The 18,195-nt window shown below is 45.6% G+C and overlaps 1 protein-coding gene across 1 annotated transcript in view; it reads left to right on the top strand.

Annotated features, from left to right (window-relative positions):
• The window catches only part of tafa4b (TAFA chemokine like family member 4b), a 312,792-nt gene that overhangs the window by 187,304 nt on the left and 107,293 nt on the right, over positions 1 to 18,195 (top strand). The window lies entirely within an intron of this gene.

Raw genomic sequence — 18,195 nt, 5'->3', positions numbered from 1 at the left:
TATCACAGCGATGCAGGAATCTACTTGCCAGCATAGTCTGGATTACTGAGGTACTGCTCCATGGCAGGGTGATGCACCATCAATAACTCACTCTGAGACGTAAGGCGAGATATCGGCTTTTATTGACTGGAAGAAGGAACCAGAAGTGAGTGACCATCATACTATGTCCTGGAGACTGAGGCTGAGCATCAGGCCTCAGATCGCCTTTATACAGGGGCCTGTGGGAGGAGCCACAGGAGCAGTCGGCAGGGGGCGTGTCCAGACAGGCACACGTAGTTCACCACATTCACCCCCCCTTTGTTTAAAAGAGTCCCCATGTGGCGAAGTTTCTTACAAGTCAAGTCTATCAGGTGGTCGAATCTGTCGCTGCGATCTACGTAGCACCGGCTGTGATTGCACAGACGCCGGCGACATTGGTGATTGCACAGGAGACGGAGGTTGTGCTTGTTCCAGCCCACTAGGCGCCAGTGATCCCTCACGCATGTGCGAGACGCCTGGTATATATGCGTACGAAATACCCGGTATATAAGTGTCGTGAGGAGTCTGTGTAGGGCCTGGTGAGCACGGTGTCACCTCAGGTGCAGGGTTCATAGTTACCGGAGAGTGTTCAGGGTAGTGGTCTGCTGCACCTGCGGGTGCCAGGTCGCGGATGGAGACCGTGTCCTCCCACCCATCAGGTAAGACCACGTAGGCATACTGGGGGTTCGCATGTAGAAGGTGAACCCTCTCGACCAGCGGGGAGTATTTATTACTCCTCACATGTTTCTGGAGCAGCACTGGCCCCGGGGACGTCAGCCAAACTGGCAGGGTGGTCCCAGTGACAGACTTCCTGGAAAAAGAGAATAGGCGTTCGTGAGGGGTGGCATTGGTGGACGTACATAACAGAGAGCGGATAGAGTGGAGTGCCTCAGGAAGGACCTCCTGCCATCGTGAGACCGGCAACCCTTTTGACTTAAGGGCTAAAAGTGTGGCCTTCCACACCGTGGCATTCTTCCGCTTCACCTGTCCATTACCCCGGGGATTATAACTCGTGGTCCGACTGGTAGCAATGCCCCTAGCTAGCTGGTATTGGCGCAGCTCGTCACTCATAAAGGAGGACCCTCTATCACTGTGGATATAGCAGGGATACCCGGACAGAGTGAAGAGCTGGCGCAGGGCTTTTATGATGGACGTGGCAGTGGTGTCGGGGCAGGGAATGGCAAAGGGGAACCGTGAGTACACGTCGATAACACTGAGAAAATAGACATTGCGGTCAGTGGAGGGAAGGGGGCCTTTAAAGTCAACACTCAATCGTTCAAAAGGGCGGGTGGCCTTAACAAGTTGCGCCGTTTCAGGACAGTAGAAGTGCGTTTTGCACTCAGCGCAAATTTGGCAGTCCCTGGTCATCGTCCTGATGTCCTGCAGAGAGTACGGCAGGTTCCGGGCTTTCACAAAATGGTAAAATCGGGTGACCCCCGGATGGCAAAGTTGTGCATGAAGGGCGTACAGCTGGTCGAGCTGTGTGCTAGCACACATTCCCCGGGATAGGGCATCAGGGGGCTCATTGAGTCTGCCAGGCCGGTACAGGATATCATAGTTGTAGGTGGAGAGTTCTATTCTCCACCGCAAAATCTTATCATTTTTGATTTTGCCCCGCTGTTGGTTGCTGAACAGGAACGCAACCGAGCGCTGGTCGGTCAGCAAGGTGAACCTTTTGCCAGCAAGATAGTGCCTCCAGTGCCTAACAGCCTCCACTATGGCCTGGGCTTCTTTCTCCACCGCGGAGTGCAGAATTTCAGAGCCTTGGAGGGTGCGAGAAAAGAATGCTATTGGCCTGCCTTCCTGATTGAGGGTAGCAGCCAGAGCGAAATCAGAGGCATCACACTCCACTTGGAAGGGAATGGTCTTGTCTACCGCATGCATCGTTGCTTTGGCAATGTCCTCTTTAATGCAGCTGAAGGCCGCGCAGGCCTCAGCAGAGAGGGGAAACATGGTAGACTTGACCAGGGGGTGGGCCTTGTCTGCGTAATGAGGGACCCATTGAGCGTAATAGGAAAAAAAACCCAGGCACCGTCTGAGGGCTTTGAGAGTGGTGGGAAGAGGGAGATCTAACAGGGGGCACATACGGTCGGGATCAGGGCCAATGACCCCGTTTTCCACGACATACCCAAGGATAGCAAGGCGGGTGGTTCCAAAAACACACTTGTCCCTGTTATAAGTAAGGTTCAGAGCTGTGGCCACTTGGAGAAACCGTTGGAGGTTGGCGTCGTGATCCGACCAGTCGCGACCACAGATGGTGATGGTATCCAGATAGGGAAATGTGGCCTGCTGTTGGTACTGGTCCACCATCCGGTCCATTTCCCTCTGGAAGACAGACACCGTTCGTGACACTGAAGGGGATGCGCAGGAAGTGATAGAGCCTGCTGCCCGCCTCGAAGGCGGTGTAGGGGCAGTCCTCTGGGCAGATGGGGAGCTGGTGATAAGCAGATTTCAGATCTATTGTCGAGTACACCTTGTACTGAGCTATCTGGTTCACCTTATCCGCGATGCGGGGTAGGGGGTACGCGTCAAGCTGCATGAACCTATTGATAGTTTGACTATAGTCCACCACCATCCTATTTTTCTGCCCGGTCCGAACAACAACCACCTGGGCCCTCCAAGGGCTTGAGCTTGGCTCAATGATCCCCTCCCTGAGCAGCCGCTGCACCTCCGACTGAATGAAGGCCCTGTCCCCCGCGCTGTACCTCCTGCTTTTAGTTGCCACAGGTTTACAGTCGGGGGTCAGGTTGGCAAACAGCGGTGGGTGAGGGACCTTGAGGGTGGAGAGACTGCAAGTGGTGTCGGTAGCGCAGCTGTCGGCCTGGTTCTGGATGGGATGTGTGGGCCCGTGTGTGTGTGTGTGGTCAGTAGTGATGAAGTCCCACAAAACTGAGGATTCCGGACAGTGAGTGGTGGGAGGGGCCCATCATATGCTATAGTCACACTTTCGAGATGGCTCTGGATGTCCAGCCCCAATAGCACAGGTGCGCACAGTTTAGGCATGACCAGTAGCGCAAAGTTCCGATATCCTGTGCCTTGCACCACCAATGTCGCTACACAACCCACCTGGATGTCTGTGGAATGCGACCCAGAAGCCAAATTGATCCTCCGACTTACCGGCCGTGTTGCGAGTCCGCAGCGTTGCACTGTGTCCGGGTGAATAAAACTCTCAGTGCTGCGCGTGTCAAACAGGCATCTAGTCCTGTGCCCCTCCACCAGGATGTCCATCATGGACCTTGCAAGCTGGTGTGGGGCGCTTTGGTCGAGGGTTACAGTGGCCAGAGTTGAGCCGTCGGGGTACCCGGTAAGCATCGGAGGGTCGGGGGCGGGGCGTGCTGACGCTGACAAAAATGGCCACCCACATCCGGGCGTAGTGCTCGGAGAAACTCAGCGCTCGATTCGCCAGGCCGCTGTCGCCGGGTAGCTAAACGATGCCTTGCATAGACGGTGTTCACTGGCCGCAGGTACTGTCTTTTGAGGGCGTCCAGTGCCCTATCGTAGGTCGGCAGGTCCCAGATAATGGAATAAACTTTTGGGGTGACCCTCGAGAGGAGAATTCTGTGCATAACGGCAGGGTCAGTTGCACGAACCTCCTCTAAGTACGATTGGAAGCATGCAAGCCAGAGTTCAAAAGCAAGAGCTGCTTCAGGGTCTTGAGTGTCCAAATCCAACCTTTCCGGACGTAAAACGGTTTCCATGTTTTAAAACTTCCAGTCAATAAGATTGATGCACCATCAATAACTCACTCTGAGACGTAAGGCGAGATATCGGCTTTTATTGACTGGAAGAAGGAACCAGAAGTGAGTGACCATCATACTACGTCCTGGAGACTGAGGCCGAGCATCAGGCCTCAGATCGCCTTTATACAGGGGCCTGTGGGAGGAGCCACAGGAGCAGTCAGCAGGGGGCGTGTCCAGACAGGCACACGTAGTTCACCACACAGGGGTAGGTAGTGGACCCCTGGGTCTATTTGTCCAGAGGTCGCAGGCACGATGCCTGAGAGTCCGCGTCCAGGCCAGGGATTGTAATTTGGAGGCCTGATATCTGTGAGTCTGCGGCCAAGAACTGGAGACCCAGAGGTGGCCTGCCTTGGGGTTGGAGGCCTGCCTTGGGGTTGGAGGCCTGTCTTGTGTATATGAGTGGTTGAATCATTGGAAGGGTGGGGAAAGGGCTAGTTTTGCAGTCACTGTCTTGTTTGTTATTGTTGTGTCGCTCGTGTGATTCTGCTGAACATTACGGGTTTGCCATGTGTGCGCTGGAACGAGTGGCAGTGCTTAAGGGCTACCCTCAGCACATCCTTGCGTGTGCTGCCTGCTAACACAAATGACACATTTCACTGTGTGTTTTGATGTGATGAATGGCTCCGAATGTGATTCAACTCTGACTTTTGGCTGTCTCTTGTTACTAGCTCTGACAGCTGCTGTCTTTGCAGAGATAATGCAATCTGAGACCCAGTCTTCCAAGCCATTCCTTCTCAAGTTCATCTCCAAGGCCATCAGTTGCCTTCTTCACTGACCATCAGCAAATATTCATCAGGCAGCACTGCACAGGGGCAATGTGAAAAGCGAAGGCAGGTCTTAAGGCAGAATGCACAAGATTAATTAGCTGATGTTTCTATCCCTTATATTTTACTTCATTAAAAACTGGTTTAGACAGGTTATTCTGTGTTGCCTGTTTGGTTTTATTCTGTGACCAAGTGAATGGGCTACAGTGCTCAGTGAAGACTGAGCATGACTTTGTGGTTGAGGAAATGGGATTGGATTTGTTCACATGGGTTTAAATTCCCTACTTATATTTTGCTTGTTCGATCCCACATTCCCATTCTCCGCCTCCTCCTGTTCCTCCAGTTCTAGCCTTGGGGCCATGACTCTGCCTTAGCGGTTATGACAGTAACTGGAAGTGTGGCCCTTGCTCTGCAGTGGTGTGGCAATTAATTAATTTATTTTTTATTTAGAGATCAGTGTGGAATAGGCCTTTCGAGCTGCACCACATAGCGTCCCCCCCAAAACCCCGAGTTAACTCTAGCCCTAACGGGGCAATTTACAATGACCAATTAACCTACCATGTACGTCTTTGGACTGTGGGAGGAAACCAGAGGGCCCGGGGAAAACTATGGCGTCCACTGGGAGGATGTACAGATTCCTTACAGATAATGCTGGTATTGAACTCCCAACTCTGATGTCCTGAGCTGCAATAGTGTCATGCTAACTGCTTCACTACTGTGGGGCCCAAACTATGCAAATGTGCCTAAAGTATTCTCAGAATTTGGCAAGGAAGCCCTAACTGAAGCTCAGGCATCTTTAACTGTTTTTCATTGAGATACAAGCAGGAGCGTAGCTCCTTGCGCACCTTAGGTGAAATGGCCTCCCAATGAGAGACTTTGTGCACCTCGTCCTGCTCCTCTATTAATATTGTCCTCCATTGTGTGCCTTTTACCAGTCAAGATAGTGTGCCTACAATGTCATCTACATCTAGAGAACAATTGATTTGTCCAGAAGACTCTAAATGCATAAGCATATGGGATATTTGGAATTTAATAATATTTAGAGGTTCCCAACCTTTTTTATACCATGGAGCTTCATCATTAACTGAGGGGCTAGATAGTCTCAAAAATCTTGTAGAATCATGGCAGCAGCCAGGGGAGATCCAGAAGTAACACCTTAAGGTTGATGGTCTCTTCAAAGAATGCTGGTGGGATTTCCTTGCTGTGACTAAATGCAAACTCATCTGAGGAAGATTAAGTGCAATCGGAATGAGAGTGCTGACACCAAGGCACCATTAAACTTGCTGACCACGTACTTCAGCCTGTTCTCCCTACTCCCAATGGGTGTTAACTTTAATGTGCCTGCTTTAATGTCCTTGTTGATATGGTGTGCTAACTGGCTTGTGTCATAAAGCCTGTGCACTGAATATCATTTTGGAAACAGTTGTGGATGCTTTACCATCCAAAACACACAGAGACAAATCTTACAGTCTTAGATCTAAATTACATTCTCAGATAAAGTTGAAAATTTGAATATTTGTATCATTTGGGAAAAAAATGAACCATTCAATCATTACTATATTTATGATACTATGCAAAAATTCGCTTCTGAAAGTAACGATGTGTTGAACATTGTAAAACATTTAAGTTTTAAAGACTTTTCTATATTTAAAATGACCTGCAGAAATAATTTTATCATAATTATATAATTAAGAAACCTGGAGGCATTTGCTTCATCTCCCCTTTTAATTATAACACATGTTTGTAATTTGGTGCTGAGGTTCCTTGGTTATTCAGGATAACATCAAATCATATGCAGGTGTTTATTATGGAATTATTCATTTTCAGTCTAGAACAGATATTTTACTGTAGAGTGAGGTTCAGTATGTGCATCTACTGTGGAGCACTGGCTGGCATTTCACTCATTTCAATGAATAAGCTCATTAGTTTGTAGCAGATTTCTCCCGGGGATGAACTACATAATCTTCAAACAAGAATCTGCAGTGTGCAGAATCCAAAGCTATAAAAAGAAGTTAATGTGCTTTTTCTCTCCAGTAATTTGTCCCTTTTCCCCTAACTCAAGAGTTTTTGGCTTTGTCTCGGTAAGGTGTGCAGATAGAGAAAAGAACTCTGCTTGCTCATAAATCATTTGATATTTATAACAGGAGCACTGGTTGCTATTTTAATTTATATACTTTGCTACTGACTGCAAATTACAATTCTAAATTAATATTTTACTGTATGTTTGGCATTAAATGTAGAAGCTTAGCTTCATCAGCTCATCTTGAGAATGCTCTACTATTTTGAAACTGAAGTGATGTCCAAGTTGCAACTAATTTTCACTGGGGATCAGCTGGCTTACATTGAAATTAAAGGGAATGTAACTAACACCTACTTCACAGCAATTAATGTGTTCTAAACATGTCCCAGAGAGACACTACTAAACCTTTAGAGCATTCTGAGGCATTTTACAAACGCTCACCCTACCCCTGTCTCCCATGCAGTTTGGCTGACAGAACACTGACTGGAATATTGCTGGTCGCGCATTGGGCTAATTTCATTCGGAAAATCACGGATGTACTGAAAACTGAACAGTTTTCATAAAATGGGAACTTTAACTCCATATTTCTTTCTGAAACATCCTAACCTTGTTCTGTAGTTGGGATGGACTAGAGGAGCAGGGCAAGGAGTCTGCTCTTGAGAGATTTAAATATGCTAATAGGCATTTGTGGAGTATATACTTTGACCGATTTTATACTGCATACCATGTATTATGTGGCTTGATAATTCCTGAAAGGAGGCAAAAGAGCCTTAGCATAATTACCGATGGGATGGGAGATACAGGTGTGAGATCCCCATGTCCATCTGCTGTGTTCATCAGACCTGGCCTATTAAAGATCTCCTCTCACCCAGCATCCGTCCTAGCCCATAAATTCATCTTCAAACCCCCAGTCTGATGTCCCTGAACTCTCATCCACTGGCCTGTGATTTCACAAAAAACCACAATGCATGTCTCTTCTCATCCTTACTTCCATTCTGCGTGATTCCATGGCTCTGATCTTCTGGAGGCCTGTCTCATGACGGAGCGCCAACCAGCTCTTAAATGGCGATAGCCTTTTGAAATGCTGTCCTTTGGCTTTGGAGGACATCCATGGTTACCCATATTTAGCTCTAATGTGAAATCTCTTCCACACCCTTGTTCACCACTCAACTGTCTTCCAGCTGCCAACACTGCTGTCTTTCCCCCACTCCAAAAAATATGGTCGCTAAATGTGTTATTTGAGTGTTTGGATTGCAGTTCTTTGTGAACTATCAGAGGCTTGCAGATTGATACCCAACGTGGCATTCTGTCTATATAACTTGCTCCAAAGCTGTAACAACACTCAACAGGCAAGGGGTTGATCAGGGGTGCTTCCATAATTCCCTGGATAATTTCCATGTAGCAGGTTATGCAGCAGCATGGGGTGAGGTTGTTATAAAATTGCCTGCCTGGCCTTTCAATCAGAAGACAATATGATGAAGCTAATAAGAGATCAAAGGGAGTCAAAGAAATATAGCCCCTGTAGCCACCAAGAAATGGAGAGTCTTCAGGAAGGAGAGCTATTTCACTTCAACATTTGCTTCCAACCATTCAGCAAATGCATTTATAATTGCTGGTGCAAATAATAGAGGAAAAATCGATTTTAAAGTGATTTCATTTCTTTCAGATTTATTTTGAGTTATTTGCTTATCTCTGCTTTAAAGCATGCAGGAATTTAGCTGAAAATTCATGATAGTATATTAGTTAGGGTAACACCATTACAGTGCCAGTGACCCGGGCTCAATTCCGTTGCTGTCTGTAAAGAGCTTGTAAGTTCTCCCCATAACTGTGTGGGTGCTCCAGTTCCCTCTCATATTCCAAAAATTGGTCACGTGTGTGTAATTGGGTGGAGCAGGCATGCTGGGTTGGAAGGACTCTTGCTACGCTCTATCTCGATAAATATTTCAAACAAAATGCTAGCAACTAATCAAAAAAAAACTTGTCTTTTCATCATAGTTGGTGACCCCATTCAAGTGAATGGTGTTGTACTTGTATCAGCTTACATCTGGTCCCCAGTCCAGCTGTTCCGCTGTACATAGTGTGATCCCGTTGGACCAGGTAAGAAATGGCCACTTTCGACCTTTGGCTCCTTTCCGACTTCCGTGTTTGGCTAAATGCAGAAGTCTGAGATATGCCAGGTAAAAGACTGTTGGCAATAGGTAGGTATGATATGGCCAAAAATGGATTAACATAAATTACTTTTAGTTTGCTTGCTTATCTATTAATCAGTTAATTTTCTGCATTATCTGAAGATGTTAGCTGCTGCACTGTGATTGTTTGCAGTAATTGAAAATATGCGAAAAATTTAATGAAGGCACAAGATGGATTCAGTAGCTGAAGACAGTTATACAAAAGGATTTGTTTGCTGTTCCAGGAAGTTAGGTTATGAATTCATCTAATCAGAGTCAGTCAAGGTACTTCCAAAAGCATATTATTAAAACCTGTTATGTTTTGTAACGCCAGAAACAAATCAAACAAAAAACACGAGCCAGGAAACAGGTCTATGTGGTTATATTTCTTTTAGTGAGGAGCACACGTATGACTTGGCGGTGTAATGGTGTAATGCCATTTGCATACTTCTTACATATAACCCATAATGAATAATGAAAACGAACAAAGAATGCTTAATCAAACAATATTGTGGTGCTCCGGGGTGTGGTCGACAGCTCGCCACAGCGTTCCTAGCAGCCAGCGCTACTTATTGTTCTCGTTTTTAAAATGTGTTTGTGGTGTGCATATTCAGTAGAAGCACAACGAGATGTTCAAATTTGTTTGTTGTTACATTTTAGCTCGGGTTATACAGTTCTTCGCTTGTGTGTTTGTGGGCCATCCTGACAGTAACCAAGGTGTGTGATAGTCACCTTCCCTGTCCGTATGTGACTGAGTTAGTTTTCACTGAGCTAATGCACTCTGTCTGTTATTGTGTTTGTCGCAATAAAGACGTCAGTTTAGATGAATGAGCTTTTCTCGTCTGTCGTCATGAATCAAATGCTTGCCACACTGGCGTCAGGAGTGGGACATAGAAATTGACGGTGAAATTGAAGAGTTATGACATTGGATGGAGTGCCTTAAGACCCGGGGAATAAGCGGAGGGCTGAGCAGTACGCCTTCCCCGTGCCCACTGGCCTGGCGACCGAGCCTCGTCCCTTCCCAGGAAGGTCCGATGGAGCGAGCGTACCCTCGCACCTCCCTCGCGGCCTGTGCCGGTGAACCCAAGATGCCTCAGCCGTGGGAGGACGAGCTCCAATCCGAACACTCAAATCGCACAGACCATGCGCCACTGATGTGTTGAGCGTCTGCGGTCCTGTGGGGCAGCTGGAGGCTCTCCAGGGCTACGATTTGGAGGTAGAGCACCCTGCCGGAAGCCGTCACGGCAATGCCGTCACCCTTTCTCGCTCTCCCTGCGAGGCCACCGGGTGTCGTTCCTGCCGACGCCTCAAGGAGCAGAGTCGGGGGCAAGTGGTGGTTGCGGAAAGGTAGACCTCCCCACCATTGACCACCAGCGAGCAGGAGAGTGATCCCGTGCTGGCCCGGGTGAAGGGATGGAAGACAGCGGCTGGAATGGGCAGAGGTTTCTCACCTGGATCCAGAGGCCAAAGCCCTATACTCTCAGCAGGGCGTGCAGGAGGTGTGTGTCCGGGTTGCTGGTCACCACAGACATCTCCTGGGAGCTCAGTGCCACGGTGCTGTGGTCGGTGGATGGGCTGGTGGGGGGGGCCGCCATTTTCGGGTCTCAAAGAAGATGGGCAAGCTGCACAAATGCTTCTGTTGGCCTGGGTGCAGACAGGACATGGAGCTGTTCGTGCACTGCTGCGATGCTTGCACGTCCCAGAAGGGCACCAATGCAGCAATTGCTGGCAGGGGCCCCAATAGAGTATGGAGGGGCGGACTTCCTGAGTCCCTTTGCCCGCACTGAAGCCAGGAACCACTATGTGCTCATGGCCATGGATTACTTGAGGAAGTGGCCAGAGATGTATGCGGTCCCTGACCAGCGTGCTACCACCAACGTTGAGAGACTTGTGGAGGAGTTCTTCCGCTGTTCAGCACCCCTGAGGAGCTCAACAGTACTCTGCAGCGACCAGGGATGAACTTTGAGTCGTAGGTGTTGGTCAAAGTCTGCAGGCGGCTGGGAATCATCAAAACATGGACCACCCCCTTCACCCGCAACATGATGGGCTGTTGGAGCGTTTTAACCACACCCTGCCATCCTCATCAGCCAGCAACAGCACGACTGGGATCGCCACCTACCCCTAGCATTGTGGGCATAGCGGACAGCAGTTCAGGAGAGCACCAGGTGGACTCCGGACACGCTCTTGTTTGGGCAGGTGCTGTGCACGCCAGTGGATCTGGTATCTGGCCCAAGATTGCTGGAGAGGCTACGTAGGCCTCCTACAGCACCTCAGGGGGGCATCTGTGGGCTGGCCGTGATGTGGCTCGGTACAGCCAAAGCTCAGCTGGTGGCCGCCAAAAATGGGCTTATGATGCGTACAGCTGGGGACAGGTCTTCATTGTGGGGGACTGAGTGTGGGTCTACTGCCCCACATGGAAGAAAGGACGAACCCCCATGCCTGGAGGCCACAGGAAGGGGCCAGGAGAGGTGCTTGACCGCGCCTCCAATGTCTTATACAGGGTGGGTCTGCCTGAGTGGTGGAAGGCAGTTATACTGCACCGGGACTGGTTGGCACTGTACCAGCCTTTGGCCACCACTGATGCAGTGAGGCTGAGGAAAGAAAGTGACACTCCGGGTTCACTTCCTCTTGCCTCACCAAACAGTGTCTCTCCTGGTGGGGGTCTACAGAGCACCCTCCCCCCCACCAGTGCATCGAAGACCACTGGGATTTTTGGACTCTGTTGTTGCCACATCATGGCTGACCCCTCAGGTAGGGGCAGTGTGCTGTTCCGGGGGCGTGGTCGACTGCTTGTTCCAGCATTCCTGGTGGCCAGTGCTACTTACTGTTCTAGTTTTTAGAATGAGTTGGTGGTGTGCAAGTTCAGTAGAACTTTGGTGAGCTGTTCAAGTTCATTTAGTGTTACGTTTTAGCTCAGGTTACACTGTTGTTTAGTTGTGTGTTTGTGTGGCACCCTGAATGTAATCAAGGTGTGTAATAATCACCTCCCCTCTCTGTATACGGCTCAGTTAGTTCTCACTGAGCCATTGCATTCTGTCTGTTAGTGTGCTTGCCGTGGTTTAAGCGGCAAGTGAGATAAACGAGCTTTTCTTGTCCATCATCATGGACCAAATGCTCGCCATAATATATTTACAATATTGCTCAAATATCACTGAAATCTTAAATACTCCACCCTGCTTAGCTACAAACTCCAACTCAATATAGAATGCATCTCAGTTCAAATATATATTGTATTGCTCTCTAGTCATATTTAAATATATTCAGACACAGTGCTTTGTATAATACAACTACCTTATTGACATTCTCAGCATAGTAAATTTTAAATTGTCCCATTCAGGCCTAAAGGTTTAATTGCTGTGGAGGATTTCTTTCCTGACAAGTTTCGGTTACTCTGCTTGGCAGGTGAGATATGTGGCTATGAAACAATCTCAGATTCTGGGGCCTCCTCTCAGATGGTTGCAGGAGTTGACTGTGGGACTGCAGGAAGTGGCTCTGACAACTCTGCACACATTTCTTCTCTGTGAGGGCAATGTAGGCCGTTCCTAGGGATGGAGAGGTGCTGCTCTTAGCACCTTCAGGACATGTTGGCTCCCCAAACAGTGCATGGTGAGCTACTCAGTCTGCTGATCTATCCCAGTCCACCAGACAAAGCTTTGAGCCAGTGTTTTCATTTTGATCTACAATGTGTAGGTGACCAGCATGTAGCTTCTCCAACAAGTTAGCTTTCAGCTTGGATATTACAGCAACTCTCAATCTCCACATAAGCAACCCCTGTCAAGGGTAAGTTCATCCTGGTGTTCCTAAAACTGAGGGAACTGGAAGTTCTGCTGCACATTCCAGCTACTTCGTGTTGCCATTTAGACCTGAGACAGTGTGGAGTCTTTTCTGGTTTCCCTTTGAATCATCTCTGCCTTAATAGGGAGACTTTTGATTTGCATCAGGGAGAAACTGTCTAGAGGAGTGTCCTGTTTTATAAAATTTTAGGTTATTTTCTTTACCAAGGGTAAATGGGACAATCCATCAGCACTTCCATGGTTAGTTGTCCTTTTCAATTTGATCTTGTAATCGTGCCCTCCAAGAAACAGAGCCCATCTCTGCATTTCTAGTCCTGCTGATAATGGAACATATTTCTGTGGATTGAAAATGGACACCAGTGGTTGATGATCAGTACGAGGGTAAACTCCCAAACAAGTACTAGTTAGAATGTTTTACACCCCAAACCAGACTCAAGGCCTCTCTGTCAATCTGTGTGTGCATTTTCTCTGCAGCAGTAAGGGAATGTGATGCTCAGGCTATGGGGTGTTCACTTCCATCATTCATGACAGCACTAATGCCATACGGCGAGGCATCACAGGAAAGCTTTACTGGATGATGTAGATCATAATGATGTGTAAATAGGGTGTCTGATGTTACCATTTCCTTTGACTTTTAGAAAGCCAACTCACACTGCTTTGTCTATTGTAATTTCGTTCCAATCTATAGTAATGAGTTTAAGGGGAGGAGCACAATGGAGAGGTTTGGCAGGGACCTGTTATAGTAATTGGCAAATCCTAAAAAGGAGCACAACTGCATCATGCACTTTGTCCCTAGGACATCCTGCACTGCCTGAATTTACTCAGTACACTTGTGTAATTCTTGTGCATTAATGGTGTGACCACAGTAAGTGATGCTTTGTTTAAAGAATTCACACTTGTTGTGTTATGCTCTGAGTCCATAATCTTATCTTTTTAACACTTTCTTGAGGTTTTGGAGATTTTCTTTGTCATACTTAAGGGTAACACTGAGTACCTGGTCCATAGCTTTCTGCCGGAGTGTAGGAGCAGATAATAATAAAAAAATAAGCCTTTTATAGCGATAAAGTCATTTGTGAGTTTTTAATGGTGAGAAACACTTTGGACTCTTCTTCTGTCTCGATCTGTAGGTAGGCCTCAGCTAAGTCCACTTTGCTGAAGTGTTTCCCTCCAGAAAGGTTTGCAACATTTTCCTTTACCCTGGGCAGAGGGTATTGATTTACTTTCAGTACAGAGTTGACAGTGACCTTAAAATCACCGAAGATACTGATAGACCTATTCTTCTTGGCTACTGGGGCAACTGGCATTGCCCATGGGCTCCACTCAGCCTTGGAAAGAATTCCTTCAGCCTCCATACGATCTATCTCACTGGTTACTTTATCACAGATGGCATAAGGAACCGGATGGGTGTTGCAAAACTTGGGTGTGGCATTTTCATTTAACACTATTTTACCTTTGAAATGTTTGAATTTTCCAAAGCCATCCTTAAACACTGCAGTGGCATCATCCAGTACCTTTCTTAACTTGCTTTCAGTTGACTCTATTGCAGGTGATGTGGCATGCAACTGGTGGATGGATGTCCAATAACATTGCAGTTGTTTCAGCCAATCACACCCTCAAAATGCTGGCCCTCCTGTTTTTACTGGATACAAGCCCAGTGTGGCGGGTTAGTTGTTGTGTTTCACTGTTACAAATATCATTCCTACAGAAGTTACTTTTTGTGCAATATAAGTTCTTAGTTGGTGTGATGAACTACATATACCTGTCTGGACACGCTCCCACGCTGACTGCTCCTGTGGCTCCTCCCACTGACCATGGCTCCTCCCACGAACCCCGGTATAAAGGCGATTGGGGACACCGCCCCGGCCTCAGTCTCCAGGATGCAGTGTGGTGGTCAATTGCTGCTTGTTCTTTCTTCTAGTCAATAAAAGCCTATATCTCGCCTCATGTCTGCAAGAGTTATTGATGGTGCATCAGTTGGATATCTGCAGGCTTCACCTCAATATCTTTGAAATGCGATTCAAACTCATTTTATGGAATGACTGAAATGGCCAAACCAGTGTCAAATTCCATTTTAATTAATTTGTTGTTCACTTCTTGTGTAAGCATATTGCTTCTCTCCTGTTAGCTTTTACAATGCATACCTCAAGGCTACTCAGGCCTGTCTCATCATTAATATTTTTTTTTCATCAACAGCATACAGATTAGTATTTGTGAAACTGCATATTGACTTTTTATCTTTTTCTCTTCCCTCTGCAGTCCTTCTAATTTTGTCTGCCCAACAAGCTCTTTGTGTATGTCCTACTTTGTTGCATTTTCTGCAGGTTTCACCTTTCCACATTGGCCTGGTGTATGTGAACCCCTGCCACAAAGGAAACACATTTGTTTGGCCAGGCAGGTTTCTGTCTAGATGTTGCAATTTTGTTCACACTCACTTTCATTCCGGTCTGTAACTCATTGCATCTCTGACTGCTGTTTCCATTGTTATAGCAATTTCAACTCCTCTTTTAAATTTGAGTTACACTTCAGTTAGGAGCTATTTTCAAATGCTTTCTTGTAAGATTACACAAAATAAAAGAAATCTCAGTGCATCATTAGCCCCATCACTGAACTGACAATGCTCGGACAATTTCTTCAATTCAGCCACTTAACCTGAAATGGACTCCCCTTCCTTTTGATTCCACTTATGAAGCATAAAGCATTCTGCAATCTAAATGGTTTTTGGTTCTAAATGTTTCTGCATTCATCATCGTCATTATATGATGTAGGCAATGACGATCTTTGACCATGATTGTGCTCGGCAAATTTTTCTACAGAAGTGGTTTGCCATTGCCTTCTTCTGGGCAGTGTCTTTACTACATAGGTAACCCCAGCCATTATCAATATTCATCAGAGATTACCTGTCTTGTGTCAGCGGTTGTGATGCATACCAGCTACTCATATGACCATCTATCACCTGCTCCCATGGCTTCATGTGACCCTGCTCAGGGGGATAAGCAAATGCTATACCTTTCCCAAGGGTGACTTGGAGGCTAGTGAAGGGAAGGAGTGCCTTACCCCTCCTTTAGTAGAGATATAGCTCCACCCTGCATCATTTCCTGCATTAAGTTTTTATATCAGCAAAGCTCATTTTGGCTATTTTGGTTGGAGCAGTAAAAGTTCTAAGCAAACTGTAATCTTTTCTACCTATTGCACTCTCTAACAGTGACTCTTGCTATTGGCTATTTTGTTTGATTCAAAATACTGCTCAGTTCATTCAGTATACATCATCTGTTCCACAATTGAACACATCTATCTTTCTGATGCAGCCAGCCTTTTCTGCTTTTTAAAAAATCATTATCTCCCAGTTCTCACTGCTTATGAACACATGAATTTCATTCATTTACTGTCTTCGTTTTTAAACTCGACCATCTCTGCCCCTTCCGAAGAAACATGCTGTGCTTTTTTATGACTCAAATGTCTCTCTTCTTCAGAAGAAAAAGAACTTGCTGCAAGAAAAAGAACATGTATGTAGTAATCTCAGGTTCATTTTAAAATTACCTCATTGCCACTGTTATGATTTTTAACTCTTGAAAGAAAAACATGGAAGCTGGAAAACAGGTCTAACTATTATTTATTTCTTTTAGTGAGGTGCACACACATGACGTGGTGGTGTAGTGATGTATGCCATTCACATTCGGTACTTCTTACATGTAACCTGTAATGAATTACTGTATGTAAACAAACAAACAATGCTTAATCAAACAATATATTTACAATATTATTCAAATATTCAAATATTAAATACACTACAAAACCCATCTATTTAAACAATCTATAATACAGAAGTTCTAATCTTAAGGATATAATGTGCAAAAAGAGAAGAGAGTTTCATTCCATGTTAATTTTCTATTTTCTTTTGGTGCTGCATCATTCGTATTTAGGGTTAAATTGGTAGATATTGTGATTGAAAAATATTAGATTGAAAATCTTATTGTCTAATGAAGGTAACTTTTCCTGTAAGCTCTCTTTTCCATAAGATGAATGTGGAGCCATTTGTGCTATTATATAAAGGCAAAAGGTTGCTTAATTATTGTACGTATGTGAAATTTAATGAACTCTAATGGGGTCCAATAATAGCTCTGTCATCTTAGTTTGGCACTGATCTAAACAAACCTTTTAGTATTAAAGCAGGTGGTATTATATTTCTTTCTAATTGATTCTTGCTCGTACTCTCAGAGTAATACAGCATGGAAGCATGTCTCATGCCTCTCCAAATCCACACCTTTTTCTTCAAATTGGTTTTGGTCAGTTGTTAGGTCTGAGGGATCTCTGTCACCCAACAAGGGATGCCATCCAGCAAACTGAGCAGTCACTCCCATGGAATAATTCTGAGGCAGAAGACTAAGTTGCAAAAAATTATTTTTCCTTATGTTGCAAAATGAATTACTTACAATTAGATTGCTGAAACAACATTATCTTTAAAAATCAAATGAAAAAGTGATTTTTAAAATTATAAATAGATCAGAAACTTTGAAATATTTATTCCAACTATAAAATAAATATATGGGTGCACAAAGGTTTTTAAAGAGTAATATTGATTTATTGTCTCATTAAGTAGCTAAACATCATGCAACAATGCACACAATTTCCTGGGTTTCTGTTTATGGTGGAGTAATTACTCAGTGACCTCTGCAGGTTATGTTGCCCTGTCCGTCGACCAGCATGGAAGCACTGGCAAAACCTGCTGAACCTCCTCATTTTACAGAGCTTCAGAAACTAGTGAGTTTTTTCCCTCGGAATCAAAATCAGAATCAGATTTATTATCACGTGAAATGAAATTTGTTGTTTTGTTTACAGTACAACATTACATTACTATAAATAACAAATAAATATATTATGCAAAAGGAATAGCAAGAGTGTTCATGGATTCATGGACCAGTCAGAAATCTGATGGCAGAGGGGAAGAAGCAAATTCTGAACCATTATGTGTGCGTCTTCAGGTTGCTCTACTTCCACTCCGATGGTAGTAATGAGAGGACGGCGTGTCCTGGATGGGAAAGATCCTTCATGATGGATGCTGCTTCATTTAGGTACTGCCTCTTGACAATGCTTTCTTCATGATTGCACCAATATATTGAGCCCTGGATAGATTTTCTAAAATGCTGATGACCAGGAACTTGAAGCTGATCATCCTTTCTTTTGCTGACTCCCCAATGTCGACTAGAGTATGTTCTCTTGCCCTCCTCTTCCTGAAGTGCACAATCACTTCCATGTTCTTGCTGACATTGAGTGTGAGGCTGTTGTTGCGACCCCACTCAACCCGTTGATATATCTTACTCCTGGACGTCTCATCGTTGCCATCTGCGACTTTTTCAGTAACAGTGGTGTTGTCGGTGAATTTGTAGATGATGCTTGTGCTGTGTTCATGCTTTCAAGCAGCTTCTGTTGATGTTCTTGTTATAATTCCTCATCTCAGATTCTTTGCTCACAGTATGAAGTACTTGCTTAAGAACCTTAAACCTTTGCCATTGTAGGGGACAGGAAGTGGGAGGACAGCTTTGTTGTTGTATATACTGGGGCCGGAGAATCCTTGACTTCAAAACTGAAGAAAGTTATTGAAGAGATGAGCTGTGCCCAATGAATAAAACAAAAGAGATAAACAGCTTTAAAATTAAAGATCTTTGCACTCTACAAATGCATGTCTTAACAGGT

This window comes from Hypanus sabinus, chromosome 19 (assembly GCF_030144855.1).
Source record: "Hypanus sabinus isolate sHypSab1 chromosome 19, sHypSab1.hap1, whole genome shotgun sequence".
Lineage (NCBI taxonomy): Eukaryota > Metazoa > Chordata > Chondrichthyes > Myliobatiformes > Dasyatidae > Hypanus > Hypanus sabinus.
Note: the sequence above shows the minus strand (reverse complement) of the source record. Positions and strands in the feature narration are given on the sequence as shown.